This window comes from Salmo salar, chromosome 13, assembly GCF_965601325.2.
Source record: "Salmo salar chromosome 13, fSalSal1, whole genome shotgun sequence".
Lineage (NCBI taxonomy): Eukaryota > Metazoa > Chordata > Actinopteri > Salmoniformes > Salmonidae > Salmo > Salmo salar.
In genome coordinates, this window is record NC_138303.1 from 99,355,769 (window position 1) to 99,378,614 (window position 22,846).

The 22,846-nt window shown below is 42.6% G+C and overlaps 1 pseudogene across 1 annotated transcript; it reads right to left on the bottom strand.

Moving 5' to 3' along the window:
• Positions 1 to 488: 488 nt before the first annotated feature.
• Positions 489 to 21,989, bottom strand: LOC145860015 (spliceosome-associated protein CWC27 homolog; annotated as a pseudogene). Its single transcript, XR_014379951.1, has 4 exons — positions 21,890 to 21,989; positions 13,602 to 13,701; positions 12,928 to 13,023; positions 489 to 2,673 (listed from the first exon to the last, which is right to left on the bottom strand). The product of XR_014379951.1 is annotated as a spliceosome-associated protein CWC27 homolog (transcript).
• Positions 21,990 to 22,846: the final 857 nt, after the last annotated feature.

Below are 22,846 nucleotides of genomic sequence, written 5' to 3' on the forward strand. Positions count from 1 at the left end.
AATAATGACAATTACAAAAATACTGAATGAATACTTTTATTTTAACTTAATATAATACAAATAAAAATCTATTTAGTCTCAAATAAATAAATACATGTTCAATTTGGTTTAAATAATGCAAAAACAGTGTTAGAGAAGAAAGCAAAAGTGCAATATGTGCCATGTAAAAAAGCTAACGTTTAAGTTCCTTGCTCAGAACATATGAAAGCTGGTGGTTCCTTTTAACATGAGTCTTCAATATTCCCAGTTAAGAAGTTTTAGGTTGTAGTTATTATAGGAATATTTCTCTCTATACCATTTGTATTTCATATACCTTTGACTATTGGATGTTCTTATAGGCACTATAGTATTACCAGCCTAATCTCGGGAGTTGATAGGCTTGAAGTCATAAACAGCGCTGTGCTTCAAGCATTGCGAAGAGCTGCTGGCAAACGCAGGAAAGTGCTTGTCACGTACGTTTGTAGAGAAGGACCAAGGCGCAGCATGAGTATCGTTCCACATCTTTATTAATATGTGAAACTTAGCAAGACATACAATAAACTATAAACAAAACGTGACGACAGAGGTGCAACATGCACTAACTCAAAATAATATCCCACAAAAACAGGTGGGAAAAACAACTACTTAAATATGATCCCCAATTAAAGACAACAATGACCAGCTGCCTCTAATTGGGAATCATACAAAAAACCCAAAATAGAAAAAAGAAACTAGAACCCAACATAGAAATAAATAAACTAGATAAACCCCCCAGTCATGCCCTGACCTACTCTACCATAGAAAATAAGAGCTCTCTATGGTCAGGACATGACAGTGCTGTTTGAATGAATGCTTACGAGCCTGCTGCTGCCTACCACCACTCAGTCAGACTGCTCTATCAAATATCAAATCATAGACTTAATTATAACATAATAACACACAGAAATACGAGCCTTAGGTCATTAATATATTCAAATCTGGAAACTATCATTTAGAAAACAAAACGTTTATTCTTTCAGTGAAATACGGAACCGTTCCGTATTTTATCGAATGGGTGGCATCCATAAGTCTAAATATTGCTGTTACATTGCACAACCTTCAATGTTATGTCATAATTATGTAAAATTCTGGCAAATTGTTAGGAAGAAATGGTCTTCACACAGTTCGCAACGAGCCAGGCGGCCCAAACTGCTGTATATACCCTGACTCTGCTTGCACAGAACGCAAGAGAAGTGACACAATTTCCCTAATTAATATTGCCTGCTAACATGAATTTCTTTGAACTAAATATGCAGGTTTAAAAAATATATACTTGTGTATTCATTTTAAGAAAGGCATTGATGTTTATGGTTAGGTACATTCGTGCAACGACAGTGCTTTTTTCGCAAATGCGCTTGTTATTAAATCACCCGTTTGGCGATGTAGGCTGTGATTCGATGATAAATTAACAGGCACCGCATTGATTATTTGCAACGCAGGAGAAGCTAGTTAACCTAGTAATATCATCAATACCATGTGTAGTTAACTAGTGATTAAGTTAAGATTGATTGTTTTTTACAAGATAAGTTTAATGCTAGCTAGCAACTTACCTTGGCTCCTTGCTGCACTCGCGCAACAGGTGGTCAAGTCTCCTCATGGAGTGCATATAATCGGCTATAATCGGCGTCCAAAAATGCCGATTACCGATTGTTATGAAAACTTCAAAATCGGCCCTAATTAATCAGCCATACCGATTAATCGGTCGACCTCTAGTACAGATCCAGGATCAGCTTACCCTCTCCAATTATCTTAACTATTAGGGGGAACAACGCTAAACTGACCTTAGGTCATTCTCTTGGGGAAACTACTGCAGCAGCTTCTGCCTCTCCTCCCTTTCCGATCATTGTTCACCACAGTTAGGGTTGCAAAATTCCGGTAACTTTCCTAAAATTCCCAGAAATCCCTGTTGGAGGATTCCTGGCATCAGAGAGGAACAGAAATGGAGCTGCAAACATCAAAAGGCATGTACGTCTTATGAGAAAGGTAATTTATTATCAGTACATGTTCATTACATTGCTCATCAGACATGTTGACATCAATGACATGGAACATCCTCCATCAACCTTACTACTTTACCTAGGTACCTGGGCATTTCTCACCCCTTCACCTTACCTTCCCAATTATCACAACACAAACATACAGTAGTGTAGGGTGATAAAAATTCATTCCCGGAAATGTGGGTTCAGATTCCAGTTCAAAATGCTAGAAGGATACTATGTCTTGATGACAGAGCTTTACATGAACTATAGCTGTCAGGTCACTAGCGTTTCCATTTTATCAGGGATTATGCTGATGGGCTGGAGTCACGTTAGCCCTGTGTTAGCTACATCAGTCCAGATGTGAACAGAGGCCAACAGCTTCTCAATAACAGCTGTTTTGGTGCTTCATGGCATTCCAGGGTTCAAAGTTCACACAGTTTAACAGGAAGGAGAGACAGTTGTTTTGAAGTGGTGGGTTAGAGTGGAAGAGAGGAGTGAGGCCTGGTCTGTCACATGGCTGGGGTTAACCTCCAGGCCTAACTCCTGACCGTCGTCCTCACTCCGCCGTTTGTTGACGGGGTTGCGTGGATCATAGATGTCAAACATGTCTTCGTCCTGCATGATGGCATCCTTGACTTTTCTGGTTTGCTCATCAAACTGGAGAACATGGGCCATCCTAAATATATAAGAAAGAAAGAAATAGAGAAAGGTTGACGATTTATAACCAACAGACTAGACCTGGTTTCACTGAGACATTAACGCACAGATCCAAAATGGTGAAAGTTGCAAAAACATGGCCAGGTTTCTACTGACTAAAGACTCATACCATTCTAACTTCCCCTACAGATATTAAAGCCCCAATGTCCACAATAAAAACATCAATAATCACAACAAAAAGAGATGCGTCTCCATCGGTTCCTGAGAACAGATGCCCTTCCTCTGAAGTGGATGTTAAGTCACAACAGGCATCCATGTTATCAAGATGTCATGGTGGTTAGAGATGACATTGTATTGCTGATAAAGGAATAGGCTACACCTTTTACACAGCACAACACAGTAATGAGTGTGCTTAACACAGAAGTGTGCTAAAGAAGAATATCACATTCAAAATATGGGGTCGAAATGTTCTGTTCTCTTATGGAGGAGGAGGAAGAGGAGCAGAAGAAGGACGGATAAAAAGGTGAGGAGGTAGATGGTGAAGAGGAACAAGAGAAGGAAGTTGACTGATATGCATTTGGAAGCATGATTAGCTTTCCTGTTGTCCTTTAGGGACTGGCAGCAAGCAGCACCGTCACAGCAGAGAAAAAGAGGGAGAACAGTTGAATCTGAAGGAGCCAGCAAGAAGCAGCTGAAGGAACAGCAGCTAACATGGAATTCCACCTACATAGGACAGGTTTACAACTGACATCCGCGATGGAACTGAACTGCCACCGGAAGACTAGGTAGGACGGATATAGCATACTTCTAGAATTCCACATTCTTTATGGTTTCACTGACAAGCATTCCGTTTAATGATCATTCCAAAGGGTAGATTCAATATGGCCACAAGCTTTCAACTGGAATGTGTGTTCTGCTAATTCTAAGTGTATTGAAAATTCCTTTAGGATCAGAGCTGCCTCATTAGTAAATAAAGGAGATGCATGACAGACGATACATGACAGACGAAAGACTTTACAATTGACATACATTTAAAAACATGAACATGTAGCCTGTGTGTATCTATCAGTTACACATACAATGCCTTCGGAAAGTATTCAGACTTTTCCCACATTTTGTTACGTTACAGCCTTATTCTAAAATGGATTGAAAAAAATTAAACTCAGCAATCTACACACAATACCCCATAATGATAAAGCAAAAACAGGATTTTAGAAATTCAGCAACATAAAAATATATTTATATATTTGAGATTCTTCAAACTAGCCACCATTTGCCTTGATGACAGCTTTGCACACTCTTGGCATTCTCTCAACCAGCTTCATGAGGTAGTCACCTGGAATGCATTTAAATTAACAGGTGTGCTTTGTTAAAAGTTAATTTGTGGAATTTATTTCCTTCTTAATGCGTTTGAGCCAATCAGTTGTGTTGTGACAAGGTAGGGGTGGTACACAGAAGATAGAACTATTTGGTTAAAGACCAAGTCCATATTATGGCAAGAACAGCTCAAATAAGCAAAGAGAAATGACACGAAGGTCGTGAAGGTTAGTCAATCCGGAAAATGTGAAGAACTTTAAAGTTTCTTTAAATGCAGTCGCAAAAACCATCAAGCGCTATGATGAAACTGGCTCTCATGAGGACCGCCACAGGAAAGGAAGACCCAGAGTTACCTCTGCTGCAGAGGATAAGTTCATTAGAGTTACCAGCCTCAGAAATTTCAGCCCAAATAAATGCTTCACAGAGTTCAAGTAACAGACACATCTCAACATCAACTATTCAGAGGAGACTGTGTGAATCAGGCCTTCATGGTCAAATTGCTGCAAAGAAACCATTACTAAAGGACACCAATAAGAAGAATAGACTTGCTTGGGCCAAGAAACATGAGTAATGGACATTAGACCGGTGGAAATCTTTCCTTCATAATACGGTTTATTATTCTTTTTGTTGAGTTTAGTCACAATTTCTCAATTTGCAGTAAGTCAGCCAGTCAGATGTGCAGCCAGACTTATTAGCCACTCCTTTCGCCTCATCTCTTTCAACCATACATTTGTTCAATTCCTCATCAATCCTTGGAGCCTCAACAGTTCTAACAGTCAGTTTCTTAACAGGTGCATGTTTAGCAATAATTGGAAGAAGCAATTTCATAAATTCATCAAGTGCAGCATCTGGATGCTCCTTATTAATCACATCAGACCAACAAATATTGTATGTTGATCTTTCAACTGACACTGCTTACAGAAAAACTTATCGGTTTATAAAAATCGATATTTTAGAGAGAAGATCCCAGGGTTAGAGAGGAAAGGGATTGGAAGAGAAGCAAAGGGTCTGAAATGTCATAAAACGAGGTCTTGACCAAAGCAGGGACTGATTGGCCAATGGCCAGCTACCTTTCAGGAAGATGAATGAAAGCACAGCAATAACACAAACATAGATTTAGCTGTCGTGTTCATCAAGCTTTTTTTTCTCCGCTTAGTCAGTCCGTCTAATCACTCACAGTGGCCTATATTCCCAGAGCCTCACACGTTATCTACCCAACATCACCTTCTTCTTCTGGAGAGAACACGTATCTTAGATCAGCTGTAAGTCAAATCTTAATGATTTAACCTCTATCAACCTGCTTCCCTTAGAACACACTGACCGAAAAACTCCAATGCATTACCTAATAGGCCAAGCCTATCAGTCAAACAGTTAACATCAAACTACCAGTGTAAAGCTACAGAGACCAGGAACTCCACGGGGAGGCAGGTAAAGAAAGCGGAGAAAGAGATGACTTCAATGGGGTGAGGCAGGTCACCGGTGTCCATCAGGCGGACTCATCTATCCGGCACAGAGGGATTTGCACCACATGCATAATGCTCCTACAGGGACACGACACACCTGTTTGGAGGGTTCTGATGAAGACCATGCGTCACACAGGGGTCACCGAGCTGAACACTGGGTTAATTAAAATCAAGATAACATCTTCCCTTTTATCACCAATTCACAGAAGATGAGAGGTTATTTTATTATTCGGGGGGGGGGGGGGGGGGGGGTATTGCAGGTAGTTGTTTTATTATTCGGGGGGTATTGCAGGTAATTATTTTATTATTTTGGGGGGGTATTGCAGGTAGTTATTTTATTATTTGGGGGGGTATTGCAGGTAGTTATTTTATTATTTTGGGGGGGTATTGCAGGTAGTTATTTTATTATTTTGGGGGGTATTGCAGGTAGTTATTTTATTATTTTGGGGGGGTATTGCAGGTAGTTATTTTATTATTTTGGGGGGTATTGCAGGTAGTTATTTTATTATTTTGGGGGGGTATTGCAGGTAGTTATTTTATTATTCGGGGGGGTATTACAGGTAGTTATTTTATTATTCGGGGGGGGGGGTATTACAGGTAGTTATTTTATTATTTTGGGGGGTATTGCAGGTAGTTATTTTATTATTTGGGGGGGTATTGCAGGTAGTTATTTTATTATTTTGGGGGGTATTACAGGTAGTTATTTTATTATTCGGGGGGGTATTACAGGTAGTCATTTTATTATTCGGGGGGGTATTACAGGTAGTCATTTTATTATTGGGGGGGGTATTGCAGGTAGTTATTTTATTATTTTGGGGGGTATTACAGGTAGTTATTTTATTATTGGGGGGGGTATTACAGGTAGTTATTTTATTATTTTGGGGGGTATTACAGGTAGTTATTTTATTATTCGGGGGGGTATTACAGGTAGTCATTTTATTATTCGGGGGGGTATTACAGGTAGTCATTTTATTATTTTGGGGGGTATTGCAGGTAGTTATTTTATTATTGGGGGGGGTATTGCAGGTAGTTGTTTATTATTCGGGGGGGGGGGGGGTATTAGGAGGTAGTTATTACATTTGAGGGAGAGGGGTGGGGTATTACAGTAAGTTATTACATTTTGGGGGGAATTACAAGTAGTTATTTTAATTGGGGGAGGGGAGGGGGTATTACAAGAAGTTATTTTAATTGGGGGAGGGGGGTATTACTGGAAGTTATTTTAATTGGGGGAGGTGGTATTACAGGAAGTTATTTTAATTGGGGGAGGGGGGTATTACAGGAAGTTATTTTAATTGGGGGAGGGGAGGGGGGTATTACAGGAAGTTATTTTAATTGGGGGAGGGGAGGGGGTATTACGGGTAGTTATTTTAATTGGGGGAGGGGAGGGGGTATTAGGGGTAGTTATTTTAAATGGGGGAGGGGAGGGGGTTATTACGGGTAGTTATTTTAATTGGGGGAGGGGAGGGGGTATTACGGGTAGTTATTTTAATTGGGGGAGGGGAGGGGGTATTACAGGAAGTTATTTTAATTGCGGGAGGGGAGGGGGTATTACGGGTAGTTATTTTAATTGGGGGAGGGGAGGGGGTATTACAGGAAGTTATTTTAATTGCGGGAGGGGAGGGGGTATTACGGGTAGTTATTTTATTTGGGGGAGGGTATTACAGGAAGTTATTTTAATTGGGGGAGGGGAGGGGGTATTAGGGGTAGTTATTTTATTTGGGGGAGGGTATTACAGGAAGTTATTTTATTTGGGTGGGTGGGGGGGTATTACAGGAAGTTATCCAAGTCAATGTATTGCCATACGAGTTGTGTTGTATGCTGTCAGACACCACTGGCAGAACCGCTTTAATCAGCCACTAAGATCATATTAAAATGTTTGTCCTCCTCGTGTGTGTGTTGGATGGAGTGTGTCTGAGTGTGCACTTGAGTTTGTGTGCGAAGCTAAGTATGAGTGTATTTGTGTCAGCTGTCTTGTCTCTCTGTGCATGTGTGTATGTCTGCCTTCAGTGAAGCGGTATGTGTGTGCTCTGCAGTCCCCCTCCTGTGTTCATGTGAACTGGGCAGTAGTAGTAACAGCTCATCTAGGATGTCATGGCTCTATTCTGGCAGACAGGGTTAGGATTAGGCCAACCACTACCATCATTTATCTAGCAGCCTCAGTGATGACAGGCACACAGCCTCACCGCTCAGACTTACTAAAGAACAGTGTGTGTCAGGCTCTGGGCTCCCACCGTTCAGAGCTCCACAGTCTGCTCATCAAATCCACTCTCTACCCAGAGCTCCACAGTCTGCTCATCAAACCCACTCTCTACCCAGAGCTCCACAGCCTGCTCATCAAACCCACTCTCTACCCAGAGCTCCACAGTCTGCTCATCAAACCCAAAAGAGGGAGGAAAGAGAGAGCAACAGAGCCAGACTGACAGAGACATGTCTGTGAGCCTGTGTATGTCTGTGTGTGTTATAAGAATGGTGTGTGTGTGTGTGTGTGTGTTAGCAGAGCGATCTATAAAATAGAGTTTGTAGACCCAGACACAGTTGGAATAGTTTCTAGTCCCCTGGCCCAGACTTGACTTGGGGAGTCTGACCTGTAGTAATGCTCTAGTTCCTGTACCAGTGCTCTCAGAGTGGCACAGACATCTACTCTACTGGCTGGCAGAGTGTTGTTCTAGACTAGGACTACAGTCCAAATGACACCCTATTCCCTAGTTGGTGCACTACATTTGACCAGAGCCCTGCTAACTGATGTGGCTCACGCAATGGAATGTATTTTTTGTAATGTCAGTTGAGTTGATTCAACAAATCACAGCACAGATTGATGGGTACACTTCCTGCTTTGCTCCCATGGGTAGACTTGCAATGGCCGCCAATCTACCCATTATGCCATTATTGACTTGAATGGGGATGCCAGTTCTATTCATTGTATTTCTATGGTCACAGCTGATTTTCTGATGCTAGCTCTGTCTGGGCAGAGAGACCAGGCTATGCAAACATGCATGCACACTGCTGTCGTCATTGTCTTCAATAAATTGTTATATCTGAAGTATTGGCACAACTTCAGGTGCCAATACACACAGTCGTGTTTTAACTTCCAGCAGCCGCTCCACAAGGCGCCTCTCACGCGCGCACACACGCACACATACGCAGCAGCAGCAGCAGAGAAGAGAAACATTACATTTAAAAACCTAACAGAAAAAGGCCAGAAAGGTGACTGGCTGGGGGAGAAAAAAATTGATATTGCATATGAATCTGATTCGTCTGACAGAAGGAGCGGTGTGAGCCAACAGACTACAGTCTGATTTGTCTGACAGAAGGAGCGGTGTGAGCCAACAGACTACAGTCTGATTCGTCTGACAGAAGGAGCGGTGTGAACCAACAGACTACAGTCTGATTCGTCTGACAGAAGGAGCGGTGTGAACCAACAGACTACAGTCTGATTCGTCTGACAGAAGGAGCGGTGTGAACCAACAGACTACAGTCTGATTTGTCTGACAGAAGGAGCGGTGTGAGCCAACAGACTACAGTCTGATTTGTCTGACAGAAGGAGCGGTGTGAGCCAACAGACTACAGTCTGATTCGTCTGACAGAAGGAGCGGTGTGAACCAACAGACTACAGTCTGATTTGTCTGACAGAAGAAGCGGTGTGAACCAACAGACTACAGTCTGATTCGTCTGACAGAAGGAGCGGTGTGAACCAACAGACTACAGTCTGATTTGTCTGACAGAAGGAGCGGTGTGAGCCAACAGACTACAGTCTGATTCGTCTGACAGAAGGAGCGGTGTGAACCAACAGACTACAGTCTGATTTGTCTGACAGAAGAAGCGGTGTGAGCCAACAGACTACAGTCTGATTTGTCTGACAGAAGGAGCGGTGTGAACCAACAGACTACAGTCTGATTTGTCTGACAGAAGAAGCGGTGTGAGCCAACAGACTACAGTCTGATTCGTCTGACAGAAGGAGCGGTGTGAGCCAACAGACTACAGTCTGATTTGTCTGACAGAAGGAGCGGTGTGAGCCAACAGACTACAGTCTGATTCGTCTGACAGAAGGAGCGGTGTGAACCAACAGACTACAGTCTGATTTGTCTGACAGAAGAAGCGGTGTGAGCCAACAGACTACAGTCCTGAATGTGGCCTCCTCACTATAGGGTTCATCACATTCTATATCCTCACCCTGTATGCTCTAAAACATTACATTAACATCCCTATATGTCCTATACTTACAACGCATGTGTGTTTTCTATGCATCTGTGAGTTTCTTACACAGTGGCAACCCAAGGTTGTGTTGTGTGAAAACATGCATTAGGGATGACAAACCCTTCAGTCCTGCTACAGGCTTGGGTAAAGACAACACTGAAAACTTGACCGTTCTGTTTTTAGTTTTAGGTAGTAAAGGAGCAGCAGTATTAGGTCTTGCTAGTAAACAGCGTGGGTGTGGAATGAAAGCCAGTAGACCTAATATGTATCTTCTGTACGGAGCAGAGACTGATGCAGAGCTCAGCCCTGCTGCTGACAGGGCATTATTCAACCCGCTCCTTTGTTGTCCACTGTTAGTGTAGTGCTGCGCTCAGGAACGGCCTTTACAACACAGCTTCCCACACACACACACACACACACACACACACACACACACACACACACACACACACACACACACACACACACACACACACACACACACACACACACACACACACACACACCACACACACACACACACACACACACAAAGACGAGGAAACAAAGTTCTAAATAAGAGAGAGAAAACATGCCCCTGTTAGAGCCATCTTTTCAATTGTCTGGCAGTCTGTGTTTCTCTGAGATGAAGGAAACTAAAAGCGAAAGCTGGCACCCAGGCCATACAGTTACATCTATCTAATCTAGACCAGTTAGTCAGCAGTGGGTCAAGTCGTTTAGGAGCCTGTGTTGTGATGACTGGTGTGAGGGGAAAATGATGTATTCACCTTACTTGTTGGCAATGTAACAATTATTTACTTAACGAACAGTAAGATATTTCTGTCCTGCTAATGCTGTGTTTTATGGTCTCCACTCTAGCACCCTGCAGCTAGTCTGGGTGTTGAGGACATGGGCTCTACTAGAGAGAGCTTGAAGCTGACAATTGACTTGTGTTGGTGATAAAAACCTAAAAGCTAGCATTCTATAGACCAGATGTGGTGTGAGTGACTCCAGATAGAGAGAGCCTGGAAGAGTTAAGAACAATGCATCATTATCTCATCTTCCTGGCATCTGGGAAACTAAGTAAAAGACCATCCTGTGTAGATAACCAAGGTGGCTTATGGGAAGGTTAAAAGTGACTGACTAAGCAATCTTAGTATCAGCTATATAAAAACTGTGCATCGTCTGTAAAGGCTAGACTCTCAGCCTAACAGTCAGTCAAGACTGGTGGGCTGACGGTCTCATTATTGCAATAATTAATCCATAATAAATAAAGATGATTGTTTGAAGAAATGACCAAGTCTCACACAGTACTGAATTAACAACACACTGGCCATTAACAGACGTAACAGGTCAAAAATCTAATCAAATGTTATTTGTCACATGTGCCGAATATAACAGCCTTACAACCTTACAGTGTAGACCTTACAGTGTAGACCTTACAGTGAAATGCTTACTTACAAGCCCTTAACCGACAATGCAGTTTCAAGAAAAAAGCCCCCCCAAAAAGTAAGAGATAAAAATACCAAATAATTAAAGAGCAGCAGTAAATAACAATAGCAGGGCAATATACAGGGGGTACCGGTACAGAGTCAATGTCAATGTGCGGGGACACCGGTGTCGAGGTAATTGAGGTAATATGTACATGTAGGTAGAGTTATTAAAGTGACTATGCATAGATAATAACAGAGAGTAGCAGCAGCATAGAAGAGGGGAGGGGGGGCAATGCAAATAGTCTGGGTAGCCATTTGATTAGCTGTTCAGGAGTCTTATGGCTTGGGGGTAGAAGCTATATAGAAGCCTCTTGGACCTAGACTTGGCGCTCCGGTACCGCTTGCCGTGCGGTAGCAGAGACAACAGTCTATGACTAGGGTGGCTGGAGTCTTTGACAATTTTTAGGGCCTTCCTCTGATACCACCTGGAATAGAGATCCTGGATGGCAGGAAGCTTGGCCACAGTGATGTACTGGGCCGTACGCACTACCCTCTGTAGGGTCCTACTAGAGAATTGACTTGTGTTGGTGATAAAAACCTAAAAGCCAGCATTCTATAGACCAAATGTGGTGTGAGGGACTCCAGATAGAGAGAGCCTGGAAGAGTTAAGAACAATGCATCATTATCTCATCTTCCTGGCATCTGGGAAACTAAGTAAAAGACCATCCTGTGTAGATAACCAAGGTGGCTTATGGGAAGGTTAAAAGTGACTGACTAAGCAATCTTGGTATCAGCTATATAAAAACTTTATTTCGTTTTATTTTAAAATATAGGATTTGAGGATTTGAGGACCTATGCCAAATCTTTTCAGTCTCCTGAGGGGGAGTAGGTTTTGTCGTGCCCTCTTCACGACTGTCTTGGTGTGCTTGGACCATAATAGTTTGTTGGTGATGTGGACACCAAGGAACTTGAAGCTCTCAACCTGCTCCACTACAGTCCCGTCGATGAGAATGGGGACGTGCTCGGTCCTCCTTTTCCTGTAGTCCACAATCATCTCCTTAGTCTTGCTCACGTTGAGGGAGAGGTTGTTATCCTGGCACCACACTGCCAGGTCTCTGACTGCCTCCCTAAAGGCTCTCATCGTTGTCGGTGTTCAGGCCTACCACTGTTGTGTCATCAGCAAACTTAATGATGGTGTTGGAATCGTGTTACAGGGCAGGGGGCAGATGGATGGTGGATGGGCTGCTGTGGCTGGCCCATTGGAACTGGTAGTAGGTTACATCCCAAATGGCACCTTATTCCCTATTCAGCCCATAGGGCTCTGGTCAAAAGTAGTGCACTATATAGGGAACAGGATGCATGGCCCCTGGCCAAAAGTAGGGTGCCATCTGGGATGCAGTGGTAGTGTCGTAGTACTGCTGCTAGCATGCCCAGGGTGGGAGAGAAGCTCTGGTCTTAGATAGAGGACAACTGCAGGATAGAGTTGCCCCAAGTAATTCATGATAATAAGTGAATGGATTTTATAGTGCTTTCCAGATGTGTAAAGCTCATTAGATTATATGAGTGTATTGAAAAGTGGACGCCTGGTCCAACAGTTAGTGCATAAAGGTTAGATCGGAACCAAGGCACTATGCAAATTCTCTCATCTTTCCATGGTAACCAAATTAGTAAAATTCAATTGTTTGAGAGTACAGGTCATTTGACACTTTGTTCAGGATGTATTAGAAGTCACTAATCATAAGATTAGTCTCTGCTGAACTCCAAAAATTAATGTAGGTCTCTCTTGCAAAATATATTTCATCTCAAATCAGACAAAATGGCCGAAAAGTCAAGCTTTTTAACTTTGCTTAAATAAAACATTGAGTTTTTAATGTAACCACAACATACCATCCTTTGTCATCATCCTCCGCCAGCTCCTCAGGGTCCTGTCTCAGGGATGGCTGAAGACAGCTTGGACTTGAAACGGTCCAGCAGCGCCATCGTCTACGGGACAAGCAGGTTAAAGGTCATTGGGTCACTAACACAAATCTTTCACCTCAACCCCCGGATGTATCAAAAAGAGAGACATTGCTGGTAATCTATATGTATTTGACTGAATGATGTCATCATTAACGGCATCAACACTGTGATATACAGTAAGCTCCTACTGACCTCATTGAATGATGGAGTGTAGAGAGTGAATGACACCAGATATGAACGGCCCAGTTTGAGTAATGACACCAGATATGAAGGGCCCAGTTTGAGTAATGACACCTGATATGAACGGCCCAGTTTGAGTAATGACACCAGATATGAACGGCCCAGTTTGAGTAATGACACCAGATATGAAGGGCCCAGTTTGAGTAATGACACCAGATATGAACGGCCCAGTTTGAGTAATGACACCTGATATGAACGGCCCAGTTTGAGTAATGACACCTGATATGAACGGCCCAGTTTGAGTAATGACACCAGATATGAACGGCCCAGTTTGAGTAATGACACCAGATATGAACGGCCCAGTTTGAGTAATGACACCAGATATGAACGGCCCAGTTTGAGTAATGACACCGGTCTGTTACCTGCGTCTTTCTGCTGGATCCCTTCTTCAGTTTGTTTCCTCATATTTCTTCTTGCACTCCAGATATTCCGCCACCGCCTCGCTACCCGGCTTATTTTCCTCTATAGGGACACAGTAGTTAGCAGTCTGTTCATAGTTAAACTATTACCAAACTGTCTGTTAACTAACAGAGGAGTTTGTTAACTAGGAGATCCTCAGCCATGGCTTAATTTCCTCTACAGGAAGTTAAAAACATAGTAATTAATAGTTTGTCTGTCTGGCTTCTTGTCTCCTACAGGAACTTACTACGTTTAGTTATTAAACAGTTCATTAATGCGTATCCCCGTTAATTGGGAGAATAGGTAATTGGGACAGAATGCAGAGGAAATAACATCCAACATGTAAATAATCATCTGAAGCGCTGCCTCATCATTAGTAAGACAGAGGATGTGTCTGAAAAGGCGCCCCACTTATTCCCTATATAGTGCACTGCTTTTCACCACAGCCCTATGGGCCCTGATCAAAAGTAGTGCACCACATAGGGAACAGGGTGCCATTTCAAACGCAGCGAGAGACCCGTTGGGTCACAGTGACAAACACAAGGTGAACGGATGTGATCTGAGGGAAAGCTCCACTACAGCGCCTGCTGCATGGCCAACAGATCCAGCAGGATGAATGATGGGCTCCCAGTTTAACAAGGAAACCCCTCTTTCCTGCTCTGCTCTGTGCCAGAGCCAGCCACATCCAACGTATTGGAAATGTTCCCAATGAAAAAGAAAGGAGGAAAAAGGGGCTGAATTCTTCAACTTCAGCCTTGAGACTGGATGAGACTGCAAAGGGAAAGTATACCTCTGGGCAAGGAGGGTTTCAATGAGAAAAACAAGTGGCTCAAATAAGTGGATATAACCTTGTATTATTCAAGCATAACGATACATACAAAGCACAGTAGCAGGTCTACTTACTACTTCAATTCAGTATCTGCACACTGAAATGAACCTTGGTACTTTGCCAAGAGAGGATACAGAATACAACACATCCAAACTCTGTAGAATGTAGTGCCCTTAAAGAGATAAACATGGAAGCATCCATAAACAGTGTCAGTTAAGATTTGGATGAAGTCTAAATGAAGGACAGAGCGTACTGCCTCCACTGACGCAGGTTTTGGCCCTGCTCTTTCAAGGTATCAGCTGATGACAGGTGAGGGACAAGCCTGTTGGCTGGCCAAGTGGCCATGGGAAGACAGGAGAGAGTACTCACACAGAATATATGAGAGAGGAGAGAGAGAGAAACCTTGAGTGCAATGCTTACTGTTCATTTCTAATATTTTATTGTTGCTGTTAAATTCGTTTATTCTCAGTTTTGTTTACTTCACTTGCTTTGCCAATGTAAACATATGCCAATAAAGCCCATTTGAATTTAAATGAGATAGAGAGTGTGTGTGTGTGGTGTGTGTGTGAAAGAGAATGAGCGAGAGAAAGAAAGAGACAAGGGAGAGAATGAGCGAGATGAAAGAAAGAGACAAGGGAGAGAATGAGCGAGAGAAAGAAAGAGAAGGGAGAGAATGAGCGAGAGAAAGAAAGAGAAGGGAGAGAATGAGCGAGATGAAAGAGAAAGACTTAAGGAACGTTTCCCACACCCGAGACGCAACTAACAATCACACTTAGCAAAACACAGAACATGTTAATGACAAACAGTAAAAATCCCAACATGCGAGGGGAGAGAGCAGATCAAGACCGGTTGATATGAGATGAGAGCGAGACAATCTGGATCAGGACAACCATCATACCCAGTCCACTCTCATCTCTGACTGACTGACAGGGCCAAGGCTACAGGGCCTATAGGGCCTGAAACCCTTGTACAGGTGCAGGTGCTGAATGAAACGTGGAGCAGAGGGGTAACTGGTGAAACCTGACATAAATTGACTGGAACCAGGTAAGACCTGAGAACAAATTGTCATCTGTGAGGGGTGAATGAAGTGGGGGGTATAGATCACGGCTCAGTGTTGCAACACTGTTTCTATACTAGGTCAAATTCCACATGCAGGCCTTGGGTGTAAAGGATAATCTTCCAATGGATTCTATAAGCTACAGTGGGCCATCTGCAGTTGAAACAATAACAAAGCATTATTCCTGCCCGTTTTGGTAAAAAGCTGAGGACTGGGGATGGAGAAATTAACCACTCTCAAATTCATAGACAAAGTTATGGATGCATGGACTGACCATCCATGATAAACATAATTCTTTTAACTACGCTCACGGCATTTCAAAGTTACATACTTCGAAATCAAATGGGTACATTTCATAAATGTGTAAGTCCAAAAACGGATGTAGCAACAGCACATTGGGCAGAGAGAAAGAAACCAACTTCTTTGTTCTTTCAATGGTTCATGTTTGCTTTGACATACAGTACGTGTCAAAAGTTTGGACACAAGGGTTTTTCTTTTTTTTTTTACATTGTAGAAAATAGACATCAAAACTATGAAATAACACATATGGAATCATGTAGTAACCCCAAAAAATTGTTACGAGTGTGCAAAGCTGTAATCACGGGATTCTCTCAACCAGATTCATAAGATAGTCACCTGGAATGCATTTCAATTCACAGGTGTGCCTTGTTAAAAGTTAATTTGTGGAATTTCTTTCCTTCTTAATGTGTTTGAGCCAATCAGTTGCGACAAGGTAGGGTTGGTATACAGCAGATTGCCCTATTTGGTAAAAGACCAAGTCCATATTATGGCAAGAACAGCTCAAATAAGCAAAGAGAAACGACGAAACATTTGTGCAGTCGCAAAAACCATCAAGCGCTATGATGAAACTGGCTCTCATGAGGACCGCCACAGGAAAGGAAGACACAGAGTTACCTCTGCTACAGAGGATAAAGTTCATTAGAGTTAACTGCACCTCAGAAATTGCAGCCCAAATAAATTCTTCACAGAGTTCAAGTAACAGACATCTCAACATCAACTGTTCAGAGGAGACCGCGTGAATCAGGCCTTCATGGTTGAATTGCTGGAAAGAAACCACTACTAAAGGACACCAATAAGAAGAAGAGACTTGCTTGGGCCAAGAAACACGAGCAAGGACACTAGACCGGTGGAAATCTGTCCTTTGGTCTGATGAGTCCAAATTAGACATTTTTGGTTCCAACCGCCATGTTTTTGTGAGACGCAGAGTAGGTGAACGGATGATCTCTGCATGTGTGGTTCCCACCGTGAAGCATGGAGGAGAAGGTGTGATGGTGCTTTGCTGGTGACACTGTCAGTGATTTATTTAGAATTCAAGGCACATTTACCCAGCATGGCTACCACAGCATTCTGCAGCGGTACGCCATCCCATCTGGTTTGCACTTAGTGTGACTATCATTTGTTTTTCAACAGGACAATGAGCCAAAACACACACCCAGGCTGTGTAGGGGCTATTTGTCCAAAAAGGAGTGATGGAGTCCTGCATCAGATGATCTGGCCTCCACAATCCCCTGACCTCAACCTAATTGAGATGGTTTGGGATGAGTTGGACCGCAGAGTGAAGGAAAAGCAGCCAACAAGTGCTCAGCATATGTGGGAACTCCTTCAAGACTGTTGGAAAAGCATTCCAGGTGAAACTGGTTGAGAGAATGCCAAGAGTGTACAAAGCTGTCATCAAGGCAAAGGGTGGCTACTTTGAAGAATCTTAAATATATTTTGATTTGTTTAACACTTTTTTGGTTAGTACATAATTCCATATGTGCTATTTCATAGTTTTGATGTCTTCACTATTATTCTATAATGTAGAAAATAGTACAAATAAAGGAAACCCTTGAATGACTAGGTGTGTCCAAACTTTTGACTGGTACTGCATTTGTGGAAATTAACCATTTCTGACATGAAATAATTTTAAAGTTTTGCTAACTTCTGTTTAGTGGCAGCAGGTAGCCTAGTGGTTAGAGCGTTGGACTAGTAACCAAAAGGTTGCTGGATCAAATCCCCGAGCTGACAAGGTACAAATCTGTTGTTCTGCCAGGCAGTTAACCCACTGTTCCCCGGTAGGCTGTCATTGTAAATAAGAATTTGTTCTTAACTGACTTGCCTAGCAACACTTACTCTTGTGTTGTTGATTTGATAGTTAAATAAATAAAATAAAATGTACTGACTGGAGAGGATGCACAAGCCCGGCTGGCCTTCCCCTGATCAGCATGAATGAGGCAAACTGGTGTGGAGTAAGGCAGTGTGACCGAATGGAGTCAGCACATAAAATACTGGAGATTTTTCACCATTTTGTGATCTAGATCTTCTGTGTGAATGGGACTCTACTTTGATAATGAATTAATGAGAGGGAGAGATGGGAAGGGATGAGAGAGATGCTGAGATGAGAGAAAAACAGAGCGAGAGAGAGATGAGCGTGTGGTGGGTGGGGGGGAACCGGCATGTATGTTGACGTTTGGTGACTCGAGGCGTTAATGTGCTTGTTTTAATCTCTACGATCAGACGCCCAGGCAGTGATGTCACAGCGTGGGCAGACAGTGAGAAAAGAGCCAATCCGTTCCAGTGGCATACTTATTTCCATAACAGCCTTCTGATGTCACAGACTGAGAAGACAGGCAGGCAGGCTCAGTCACCTGGCTACTGGAGTCATGGTTATTCTGACTAGCAGGTAACGGCCCCAGACCCTGACAGGACACACTGATGGGGGACAAAATAAACAACGTAACGTGTCGAGGACAGACGACCTGTGTCTGGGCCTGTCATTTATTAAGAGCTACTGTAGTACTATATAAATCCTTCTGGCTGGAACACTGGGCCGCTGTCAGAGAGGATGGTATGTTAGGCATGTGATCATCATTCCAGGATGTGAGAAATGGTATTTAGCACCCATGATCACAGGTTGAGGCCTATTCTTCAGAGAGATAAAAAAAAAAAAAAAAATAGCTCTTCTTTAGATCATAATGCTGTAACTGTTCTTTACCTTCCACTACTTGGTGTGTATAGCCAAGCATAGGCCTGAATTATATGGCCAGCAAAACATACAGACCTGCTTTACCAGGGAGTAATGAGTCTGACCAAACCGATCCATAAACAAAATGTTGCTTGTTCTTTCTCCAAACTATTTTTAAGTGCTGTGAGGCCGGGCTGTACGGTACACGGTGTCCTCACACAACTTCAGACATCTAGGCTAAACTCTAAATTCATCCAGACAGTCTCAACTCATTTTAAAGCAGTTGCAGCATGGGTGTGTCTGAAATGGCACCCTATTCCCTATATAGTGAACTAATTTTGAGCAGAGCTCTATGGGCCCTGATCCAAGGTAGTGCGCCACAGGGAACAGGGTGCCATTTCAGACACAGCCCATGAGTTTGTTTTCTCAAAACGCCTAATTTGACGGAGTTCATACAACAGTCTTTTCTAAACATACGGTCAGCCTCTATGTTCGTCTCTACTTAAATACACAAAAGTTCCCAACATTTAGATGTACAATTTTGTCATTTATTTGTGGGGGGAATGTAAACACTTCCTCTACTGAAACGGCACAAACTGACATCTGTAAACTCTACTGAGTGGTGTTTTGGTCTTTAGTCTTCTTTAACGTTGAATTTGAACGTTGAACGTTGAATTTGTAAACCGTTTCAGCAGCAAAGTTCTGCTCTTAAAAATAAATACATGCAAACTATAAATCTGCAGTACTTAGTTGGATAGAATACTAAAAAGAGTATTATTACAAGAAAAAACATACACTAGTCTATACTTTCTGGACAGTGAAGTCAAACACCAACTTGGACAACATCCTTCATTCATCAAAATATTCTTTGAGTAGATTGTATACTTCCTCTACTACCCAAGTATAGTATCATTACTATCTAATTTACTTGTAGTGCATTTAAGGTTTAAAAAGGCCTCTGAGGTTTGTAATTTCCACTTAGAAATTTCAGACTTTATTTTACCTTATGAAAAATGTATCAAAAAAATGTACCCTACAAAAATGTCCATTAATTATAATCTACATAATAATTAACATTTCCTGTTGCTGCAGGATTATTTTCCTGCTGTAGAAACTATCGAATCAAGAACCTACCTCTGTAGCAACGACTCTGCTGCAACATGACAATTAAGCCTCTCTGGTTTGCAGATAACATATGGGGCCTGATTCAATCCCTCCAGATATTGGGTTCCCAGGGTTAGTACACTGCGACAATGCACATTTGTATTAATGACAGCAATGAAACAATGTTTACCATCTAAACCAAAAAGAAACCCAATTGTATGAAGTTACGAGGAGAATCAACTGACACAACGGTCATAATTTTGGTGCCTGTGTCGTGCCTTAATTACTGGAGGCCAACAAGACTCTTATGCTGTGACTACAACTCCTACAGTAGAACTACCATCATTCTAACGGTTATTATATAGTCTGTTTAGAGCGAACAGGCAGTTTCTCAGAGAAGATGTCAGTTCACTTCAGGAGGAACTTCACTGAGTAACAAAAAGCTCAAGTCCAAGGGGGTATTTGGGGTTGGATGGCTATCATTTAGGTCGAGGAAACCATGCAATTATTCTTATTTCACAAGGCATTTAGCCCACGAATACACCAAATTCTGACCAATCATGGGAATCCCTTAGCAGAGACTTGTGAAGTGTTGGGCTGGGGCCACTCTAGAGGCCTCCTCTCCCGAGTCAACACGGATGTCTGTTCTGCTGTTCGAGGTGCAAATCTTTCCCTTTGATTTATGAAAGCAAGAAGTGATCTCCTTCCATCTTTCCCATTCACCCCTAGCGCTCTGCCCCTTCGCAGCAGCCCGGGACTTGCAGGCTGAATGATGACTCCCTCGGGGCGCTACACGAGGAACTCACTTCACCCTCTCCAGCTGTTGTCACTAACTACTATATTTGAGTTTGATGGCCATTCTAACTACATTCTTCCCCTAGCTGTCCCCTTGGCCTTGGAGAGCTACAAATCCCAGGCCTGGTGTGGGTTGTTGTGAATGACAGACACCTCTTCATTAGGGAAGCAGGCTCCTCTCTTTCCCCAACCAATGCCTTTTCAAGACGAGGCAGAAACCTGTGAACTGACAGAAACCTAAGTTAAATCTAAGTCAATTGATGTTTTTTTTATTAATTTCTTCCACATCCACAATTTGACTGACAAGGCACCATTGAAATAAAACACGCTGTGCACACAGGCATAACCTGTATAAATAACTCAGAGTGGTCAAAAGAATGTTGCCACACCATTGAGGGTGGGTATAAAACAGACAGTGACGCTCTTATTTTTGGCTCTCAGAACCAACACTTATTCCAAGAAAGAAAAAACCAGACTAAAGGAACATGCTATAATTCATCTTGAAAATTGAAGAGATAATAAAAAATAAATTATAACTCAAAAAGGTTCCTAATGTCTCTTTTAGCACTCTGCTGGGTGAATTCTGAGGAGACAGTTGGCTTTTTCATTTCAATATGACTCCGCATGCCAAGAGCGAGTAGTGGCTGCTGCTGTTGCTAGTGCATGAAGGAGGAATGCGTTTGCTTTTGGGACTGAGCACAAAGACGTGTAACCTTTGTGGACATAGGAAATCCAGGGGGACCAGATTGAAGGCATGCTGTTAGAAAACAAAATGAGATCCGTTTGTGTCTGGGATCAGATCCGTTTGTGTCTGGGAACAGATCCGTTTGTGTCTGGGAACAGATCCGTTTGTGTCTGGGATCAGATCCGTTTGTGTCTGGGAACAGATCCGTTTGTGTCTGGGATCAGATCCGTTTGTGTCTGGGATCAGATCCGTTTGTGTCTGGGAACAGATCCGTTTGTGTCTGGGAACAGATCCGTTTGTGTCTGGGATCAGATCCGTTTGTGTCTGGGATCAGATCCGTTTGTGTCTGGGATCAGATCCGTTTGTGTCTGGGATCAGATCCGTTTGTGTCTGGGATCAGATCCGTTGCCAGTGAAAATAGCCTCAACTCACACCTAGGACAATAACATGCATTGAATGATGGTTTTCTCTCACATTGCATTAACATCTAATTTAATATACAATATTTTCCATTCTAAATTGCATTAGTGATTTGAGGTGATAAGTTAAAACGAGAACCTTACAGCTAGAAATAGGCAAGACATTTCAGGTCAGAAAAACAGCTGTTTTTAACATATTCTTACAATTACAAACTCTGTGATTAAACTTCAGGGCCGGTATCCACAAAGTGTCTCAGAGTAGGACTGCTGATCTAGGATCCATTTAATCTAATCAATTATGATCTGAATGGACAAACTGATCCGAAACCAGCACTCCTCCTGAGCAACCCTTTATGAATACGGGCCCAGGCTTTCGTCTGCCACTAGCCTAACTGACCCAAATAGATGGAGTTCCCCTTCTTTGATTTTCCTGGTATTTTGTTGGAGATTGCAGGGTACATGGTGAACATGCCTCCTCCAAACAGTCCATGACCCATCTTGGCCAAGCAGCCAAGGTGGGGTGTACGTCCCAAATGGCACCCAATTCCCTACATAGGTTCACTACTTTTGACCAGTGCCCTAGTGCGCTATATAGGGAATAGGGTGCCATTTGGGACACAGCTGGCGAGGACTCCATCCAAGCACAACGTGCGCAAGCAGGACCGGAATTCCATTCTCTGAGATTTCATTCTCTTCAAAAATAAGACAAAGAGAAATCTAGAACACTTCCATCTTCTTGTGTGTGTTCATCAACAGTGTGTTCATCAACAGTGTGTTCATCAACAGTGTGTTTGGCAAGCTGAAAAAACTATCTAGATTTTTTTGTTGTTGTTCTTGAGCAAACCGTCCGGTCACAATTGAAATTTATCAAAAGCCGCTCTGAAAACATTTGAGGGCAAACAGCTTTGCAAATACACCAGTCTTCTGCCAACAGTCAGAAATTCAAACCGTCTTTGGGTCTAATGGTCCTCTCCAAATGTCCTCTCTCTTTTGAAAGTATAAAAGAACAATAGCCCTTTCTTTGACACAAGAATGTGAAGAATGTTGACAGGGTATTCAAGTGCATGTCAATGTAGGTATGTTTTGGAAGAGATGTCTCTGTCTTAATAGCAGACCAGTGAGGTCATGATGATACAGAACATCATGTCAGCAAGTTCACTCACCAGATTATATCTGGACTTTCTCTAGAAACTACAGACAAACCCACCACAGCACAGCTGCATCTGGGCTTCTTCAGCATCTGGGCTTCTTCAGTTGACCGCTGCCCAGAGGTTAGGCTGAGGGGTCAGATCTTTGGCTCCCTCTGGGAATTCAATGTGAGGACTGTGACAGACAACAGTCTCCCCATTGGAAG